The sequence below is a fragment of the Lemur catta genome, chromosome 3 (assembly GCF_020740605.2).
Source record: "Lemur catta isolate mLemCat1 chromosome 3, mLemCat1.pri, whole genome shotgun sequence".
In the NCBI taxonomy this organism is placed as follows: domain Eukaryota; kingdom Metazoa; phylum Chordata; class Mammalia; order Primates; family Lemuridae; genus Lemur; species Lemur catta.
In genome coordinates, this window is record NC_059130.1 from 42,611,475 (window position 1) to 42,619,108 (window position 7,634).

At 41.8% G+C, this 7,634-nt stretch overlaps 1 long non-coding RNA gene across 1 annotated transcript; it reads left to right on the top strand.

Annotated features, from left to right (window-relative positions):
* Window positions 1–215: 215 nt before the first annotated feature.
* Window positions 216–4,199, top strand: LOC123634670. Its single transcript, XR_006733976.1, has 3 exons — window positions 216–262; window positions 367–535; window positions 4,098–4,199. It is a non-coding gene; the product is annotated as an uncharacterized LOC123634670 (long non-coding RNA).
* Window positions 4,200–7,634: the final 3,435 nt, after the last annotated feature.

The window sequence follows — 7,634 nt, forward strand, 5'->3', positions numbered from 1 at the left end:
CCAGATTATGGAAAGCCTCTGATCCCTTACCTCTGAAAACCATAATCAGCTTAAAAGAACCCGAAACGGTGAATGCTTAGAATTTCCGGTTGAGGATCAGAGTCAGTGCTGTGATTGCTCACAGGAAATAAAGCAGGATCGGGTAACAGCATCAAAGACCTGGGTCACTGGAGACTGTGACTTAAGGGGAACATGGAAATGGAAAATAGAAAGGGAGTGAATCCTAGGCCTCGAATGTGAGGGTGCAGGAGTGAGTTGAGAGGTGAGGCAATTGCAGATTTTTCTCTATTTCTCTTTATTTTGGGCTTCAGTTCTTTCCCTTTGCTGATGCTTATAGGATACTTCATTTTTATGCCATTTTTTAAGGTTCCAGGCATTTTTTGGGAACACTTGCTCTGTGATATAGCCTGGGGATACACTGGAGAAAAAGATGACATATCTTCCCCCAAAGGAGCACCTAGTCCATGGAGGAGAAAGAGAAGAGAAGCATGTCAGCAGAATGTGCTAGGAACATGATGCAGCAGATCTCGCACAGGTAAGAGCTGGTGGGCTGTCCCTAAGCCAAGCTGATCACATTGCGGGGAGCTTCCTGGAAGAAGTGATATCTGGGCTAGTTTAGGGGCAAATGGATATTAGCCAGGTATGTAAGGAAAGGAAGTTTCAAGCAGAAGGAGGAGAACATGTGCAGAGATGTAAGACAGGAAGGTACTTCAAAGAATTCTAAGTAAAGCTGGAGCTTAGAGTTTGATCAGGGAGGAGTGGCAGGGGATGAGTGAGCAGAGGCCAGTCCTGGAATGGCTCAATGGGCCATGCTAAAGAATAGTTTATCCAGGAGGAAAACAAGAAGCCATTGAAGTATTTTAAGCAGGACTTTATTAGAGTTGTGATTTAGAAAACATTCAAAAAATAATAATAGTAAGATTATCTAATATTTATTGAGCACTTATATGCCAGATATATTTTAAGCATTTTTCTTGATATAATGCATTTTGGTTCACAACATCCTTGCCCAAAGCCATAGGGTAGCAGCAAGTGTACAAACCAGCCAGGCTACCACCAGCAACCCTGCTTTTAGCCACTAAGCTGGAAACATACCTTGTTGTTGCTCAGTGACAAGTACTAATTCTCATTGTTTATCCTTCTTTTATTGTTTTTTAATTTTAAGCCAGTATGCTCCAGCAATTTCCATGTACAAACAAGACATCTGACTTTGTGAAAACCCTGAGATTTCAATCATATAAGGTCTAGGGAGGTTATAAATTGGAAACAATGCACAGAAAATTTAATACTAACTGTACCTCTTTCTTTGCCTTTGTGAGGCAGTTGCATGGTTTCTCAATAAAGATAACTGTGAAAGCCATTTCCGTTTGTTTCAATTCTGAGCTCTGCTTGGAATATACAAGAATCCCTATTCTAGGCTCAGTGTCTGGATCCCAGAGTGAATTGTTCCTCCTTTAGAGGACTATGAGAGAGAAAACTCATTTCCTTTATCACCCTTGAGGCCAGTTTTTTTTTTTTTAACTCAAATTACCAGTTAACAAGGAGCACAGTTCAGAAAAATCAAATCAGAGTTAAATGAAGGATAGTTAAAAAAATAAAAAGAAGAATTTCTTTCATTCCCAGAGGGCAAACTTTAGATTGTGTGTAGCTCCTGAGATAGGCTCACACATATCAAATATTACTTTTATTCAGTCAATTCAGTCAATCAAGTAAAACTTACTAAACACCTGCTATGTGCCAGGCACCATGCTAGCTAGAGATAGAGAAATGTTTAAGTCATAGTTTCTACTTTCAAGCCTAATGGAGGATCTCAGAGTCACTAATATTATTATTTCAATGTGAGTATTTATCATCTTCGTCTCTCTGAACACCTCCATTTCCCCATGGTTCTCACCACGTGTCCTTAGACTTGCAGGTAATCCTAAAACATTCCTTCCCCTGAAATCCTCCAATTCTGGATGGCCATTCTCATCCAGGGAGAGGAGAGATGGCTCCTAACTTGGGCCACCTGGTTGAGTCAATTTGTCACCAATTCATCACTTCCCCCTACTTTCCCATTTGACTAACAAATGACCAGGCGTACTTGTTACAGGCCTATTTGGGAGTTATTGGACTGTAGCCATTGTAAGGTTTTTTGGATTGGCCGGTGCCAGAGAAAGAAAGACAAGCAGAGTGGAAAAGGGCAAGCAACGAGGCTTTATTGGGGTGCCCCTGGGTGAGGTTCACGGGTCCCGAGAGACAAGGCCCGAGAAGTCACATCGCCCCGAAGTTTTGAGTGGGCTTATACATGTTTTTAGGGCTGGGGGTGGCGGTTTCTTTGGCGGGAAGATTTACGATGGGGAGAGCAAGGAATTTTCCGTTGCAGTTTTAGGGCGGGTATTGAAAAATAGGAGGGGCTGGTGGTATGTGTGGACTCTAGGAACCGAGACCCTTATCAGGGTAACCATCCAGGTGTGGTCGTCCTTTAACTTAGCTGGGCCTTGCAGGCATTGTCCTTGGCAGGTCTCGTGGGCTTCTTTTTTCATCAGGGAGGGGAGGGGAGGGGTGCCTGCCACCAGTCTTACAGCCATTTTCTAAAGGAAAAAGTGAAAAATTTTATTTCAAGCCATCTGGAAAGAATCACTGTTTATTTAAACATTGAAAACAGACCTATCTCTAAAAAAAATGCCAGTCCTCTAGAGAATCTCTGAGAAGCCCAGCTATTTGGTGTCAAACCAACCCCATTCTTTCTCCAAACATATCAGTGCCTCCTTGGGAAGGTGTCAATAATGAAACCCCAAATGCAGTTCTTGAGGATCCATTGTCATGGAAACAAAACTAGGACATGAGTAGTTCATTCAGTCTCACACCCTCTTTCCAACCAGAGACACTGTTCTAGGGGAAGAGCTGAGCAGACACGGCCATGCTGTCATGGAGCTAAAGGAACAATCTGTGATCAGACAGTTTCACATCAAAAATTTTTGCCCTTTCAGTGTTTTTCGGGAGAACCCATATTTCTCACTCCTGAGTGGAATGAGGACATGGAGAACTTTGAGGAAGTGAAGACTGGAGTTAATTTTACATTAATTCTATTAGCTACATTCTTTCTCTCTTTCCTTTCTTCTCTCGCTCTCTCTACCTACTTCCTTTGTTTCTAAGCTCATCCTGCTCATCTCCAATAGTATCATACTGACCTCTTTTCTATACCCGGGTGAGTTGACAAACCAGTTCATCAACTATCACCTTCACCTCTGCAGTCGTCGCTAACCCCAAGTGACAGGTGAAGCTTCTGAACTGGAGAGACAGGATCTGCCTCTTACAAAGAAAATAAGGACAATCTTCTCAAAGAGAGATGCCAATCTCAGCTGCTCCTAAATGTAGCATCTCATTCAGACTTCCTGAGAATATCATTGACAGCATTTTTGTGTAGTGCAGCAGTTGACAACACCTTGATTTTGTAGATATGAAGGTTTAGCCAACTTTGTCTCACCAGTGCCCAGTGGAGTGTCAGACCATAATGAGTATATACGGTATTGCCTCCTCAGCTCCACCTACTTACTTTTAAAACTATGTCTCTCTCTCCCCACCACTTCATCTTTACGGAGTCCTTATGTTATCCCAACTGAATAGTCATTAATTGATTACTTGATAATAGGGTACATTTCCAAGTTGGGCCAGGTGACTTCTCCTAGATCTTTGGGGCTTGGGATCATAAGTGGCCAAAATCTACAAGGCATAAAGCATGGAAGATGCCCATAGGCAGGTTTTAAGAAAATGACGACACCTAGAGACAGCAGAGAAAAAAGGTAGAGATAGAATCCTTCCCATATTAGGTCCCTTGCTCCAGTGATTCCTGGGGTCTGCTGTGTCCCTGCCCTTCTTGTGGCTTGGTTGCTCTGGGAGAAAACCAAGATCCTTCAAGTTCATTTCCATTTTTTCTTAAGGTATTAAGATATGAATTGAGCTTCTGTCACTTGCAATCAAAAGGATTCTAACTATTTCCTGGCACTTAGCAGGTGCCTTGCTGAATAATTGAGTGGTTTTTCAGTCTCCAAATGCAGAGTATCATAAGGCTAGGAGACACTGGAAAGGCCACTTAGTTTATTCTTCATTCCCAGGGTGGATCCACAGGCACACCAGCCAAGGAGAAAGTGCTCTTATCTTCAAAACCGTCCGAGAGGAAGATTTTATAACCTGCCTTGGTTACTTAACAAAGAAGAGGAGAGGTACATGGACACTCATGACGTCTTGAATCTCTCCTTCTTTAAAGTCCTTATGCCTTCCTTTCTCAGTCTTGATGATTTTCCGCTTCTCATGTTTAAAACATTATTTTAAATCTTTAACTCTTTCATCTCTTTCAATTTTTCATATGATCTAAAATCTATTTTTATTTTCCAACTTTTTTTGGTTAATATCATCATGTATATCACTGTCCCCTAATGATAAGCCTTATCAGTTTCCAGATAATTAAGGAAGCTCATCATGAAGGGGGATATTATATTACATTCTCTCATCCAGCAAACATTTGCTGGGAGCCTTGTATATAGCAGGCTGTGGTACCCATGCATGACAGCTGGCTCCTCAGAGAAAATGTCAAAAACCTAATATGAAATCCCATTTGTCTGAAATTGAAATAATTTTTCTTGTACTAAATTTTCTTCATTAATTAATTCACTGTTCACTCATTCAACAAAACTTTTGAGTTTCTATTTGGGGCCAGGTACTGTTCTAGCTTGGGGTTTACAGAGCTGAACAAAGTTCCTATTTTCTAGTGGAAGAAAAAAAAAAAGGAAGTAAACAATTAATTACTAGTTTCAGGCAGTTTCAGAGATAACTGCTCTGACTAACAGAAGCAGAAGAAGGGAGCAAGCAAACTGGGATGTGGGTGGGCTATTATAAATGAGATACTTGAGGGGGTCTTCTCTGAAGAGTTGACATTTACACTTGAATTATGCAAAAGGATAAGCCATGCAGAGATCAGATAGGATAGCAGTCCTGCCATGTAGCCTCAGGAATTGGACTAGATAGTCTCTGGTGTTCCAAGTTTTCTAGATAGAAAAACCTAGAATTTTACCCTTCCCACCAAGTTCTTATTTTACTATAGTTTATAATGTTTCCTTTTGAAACCTTTACCAGCATCTGTAATTTCCAACTGTGGAGCCCAGAATTAGTCCAGGAGCTCTAGGGAGGGTCTGTCAATAATTAAGACTGATGGCTCCTATCTATAGATGCTGGCATGATGCTTAATAAAAGCTACCATCCAAGGAGGCTGAGCTAAGATGCCAGACACAGGGAGTTCTGATCTTCCAGGAAAAGGGAATGGCTAAATGAACATCCCAGTGCTGTAGTTAGTTTGACATATAAACTTTAATTTCTCCATCTGTAACTTTGAAGTAGTCACAATAGACAAAGTATTGTCTTTATAATTTAATCTCACTGAATAGAGACTATAGTCCAAATTCCTACACAGTGAATTCTACCAGATGGCTGGCATCTTTTGGTTGTGTTAGAAATGACTGCTCTCGATTATTGCTAGAATAAGTGGGCCATCATTTGGGCATTATGAACCTTGCTTCTGAAGATTTGCTTTTGTTCTACTGGTCACCCTGAGACCATTTCAAATTAAATTCTGAGATTGAGGTTATTTGGACCACATTAGTAGTGTGAACTTAAACCACCTGTATTTAAACCTGGTAGTTTAAATTCTCAGGTGAGACGTTCTTTCCCCTCTCTCCACTAGTGCTAAGACTAAGACATGCAAGATTGTTTTCTTCTTGTTTACTGTTCCACTCTGTGGGGTGAATTTATTTCTCATTTACCTTTGTATTAAGGGCATGGCCCTTTGGTATCTCAGCTTTATGTAGAGGTCTCCTATTAAGTTCCTCATATTTGGCATTTTTTTCCCCTATTAGTACATAAAATAGTGGTATATCTTTTAATTTATGGCTTCTTAGGTTGGGTAATATATGGTAATTAACTGGAAAGCATAGCACTTTGGGGATGAATGCAAGATGGGTATGCAGAATGAGAGTGCCACAGCAGGGGAGAAAAGCCGCTGAGAGGTGATATGGGAGCAAATAAGAACACTAGTTCATAATCCTCAATTGGTTAGAAAAGAATAAGAACCTGACTTGACTGATGGATGTGCCAATCCTTATTGGTTGCAGGGCTATCTGGAGTCTGAATGCCTGGGGAAGGGATATGGTACTAGTGAGGTCTTGTACCTTAGGGGCCACATCAAAAATGAAAACACTGCTAGGATAGTGGTTCCAGAGTTTATAAAGCGTAACTAAGGTTCAATGTGTGTGAGTCCCTGTTCTTTCCCTGCAAGGGGGGGGCACCTGAGGTCCTTGCCCACCATTTGTTTACTATTTATCTCTCCTACTAAATGCAAATTCCATTAAGGGAAGGGACTTCGGTTTCCTTCTTCACCAGTGTCTTCCAGTGCCTATAACAGTACCCAACTCACAGTGGGGATTAAACAAATATATGTGCAATGAGTGAATGGGCGGCAGGTCCAGGAACCAGAGCGGGAGCCAGGGCTGTAGCACCTTAGGCCTAGTCTGCAATGCCGAGGAGGTCCTGTTACCAGGCTCCAAGTAGACAATCTGAGGCTCCAGAGACACTAGAAGTGGGAGCCAAGTCGTGAAGCCAAGTGGGTCAGGAAGGCGGGGAGGAGGACTGGAGCAGGCAGAGGGAAGGATCCTGGAAGGATGCCCGAGCTGGAGAGCAGGCTTCGCCTCACTCCTCCTGTAGTCCCTGCAGCCCCTGGAGCGGGCGTGCAGAGGGCGGGGAGAAGAGCCAGCATGCAGTGGACACAGAGGTTTCAGGTAACACTAATGGATGCATTTTTTTAAAGGCTGTCAAGGAGATACTTAAACCACAAAAAATATTTAACACACTCATTTTAATCTCAAAAAATAACTCATGGACAGAAACAAAGCAGTAGAATGGTGTCCACAGGCTTGACTTCAAATAAGCCTCTGTCTGTCCCACATTTAAAGGAATCCTTTCTTCATTCTTGTCTCTCCTCCTTAGCACCAAACTTCCTTCTTTCTTCAACTCACTGCAATCCAGCTTGAGCCCCTAATACACTTTAACTAGGGTTACTCCTAACTTCTTAATTATGGAATCTGGTCACTTCCTTTTACTCCTTTCCTATTTTAATTCCTATATGAATTATGGCATTTGGCACCACTGACAACTTCCTATTTCCTAAAACTCTTCCTGTCCTTGGTTTCTGGGACAACAACTTCTGTTTTCTTCTTAGTTTAAATTGCTGCCTTCTCTTTCTTATATTGTCTTTTATTTGGTGGTATTCTCCAGGCCTGCCCACTTGGACCCCTCTCTTCTCACACTTTACCATCTCCTTGAGTTATCTCATTGATATGTGTGTCTTTAAATGTCACCTTTAAACTGATGACCCCTAGAAACAAATCTCCAGTCCAGTCCTGTTTTCATAGGGCCAGACTGTATATGCAGCTGGAAATTATCAAGATTACCAACCTTGCCTAGATTATTGCAAAAGCCTAACTGATCTCTTTTTGTCCACTTTTCCTCCTGACACTGAGCTTCCAGTGTTTGTTCTTTCTTAGACCCGGTTCTGATCATGCCAAGAGTTCTCTCCCCACTATAGAGTAAGTATACACAGCCAT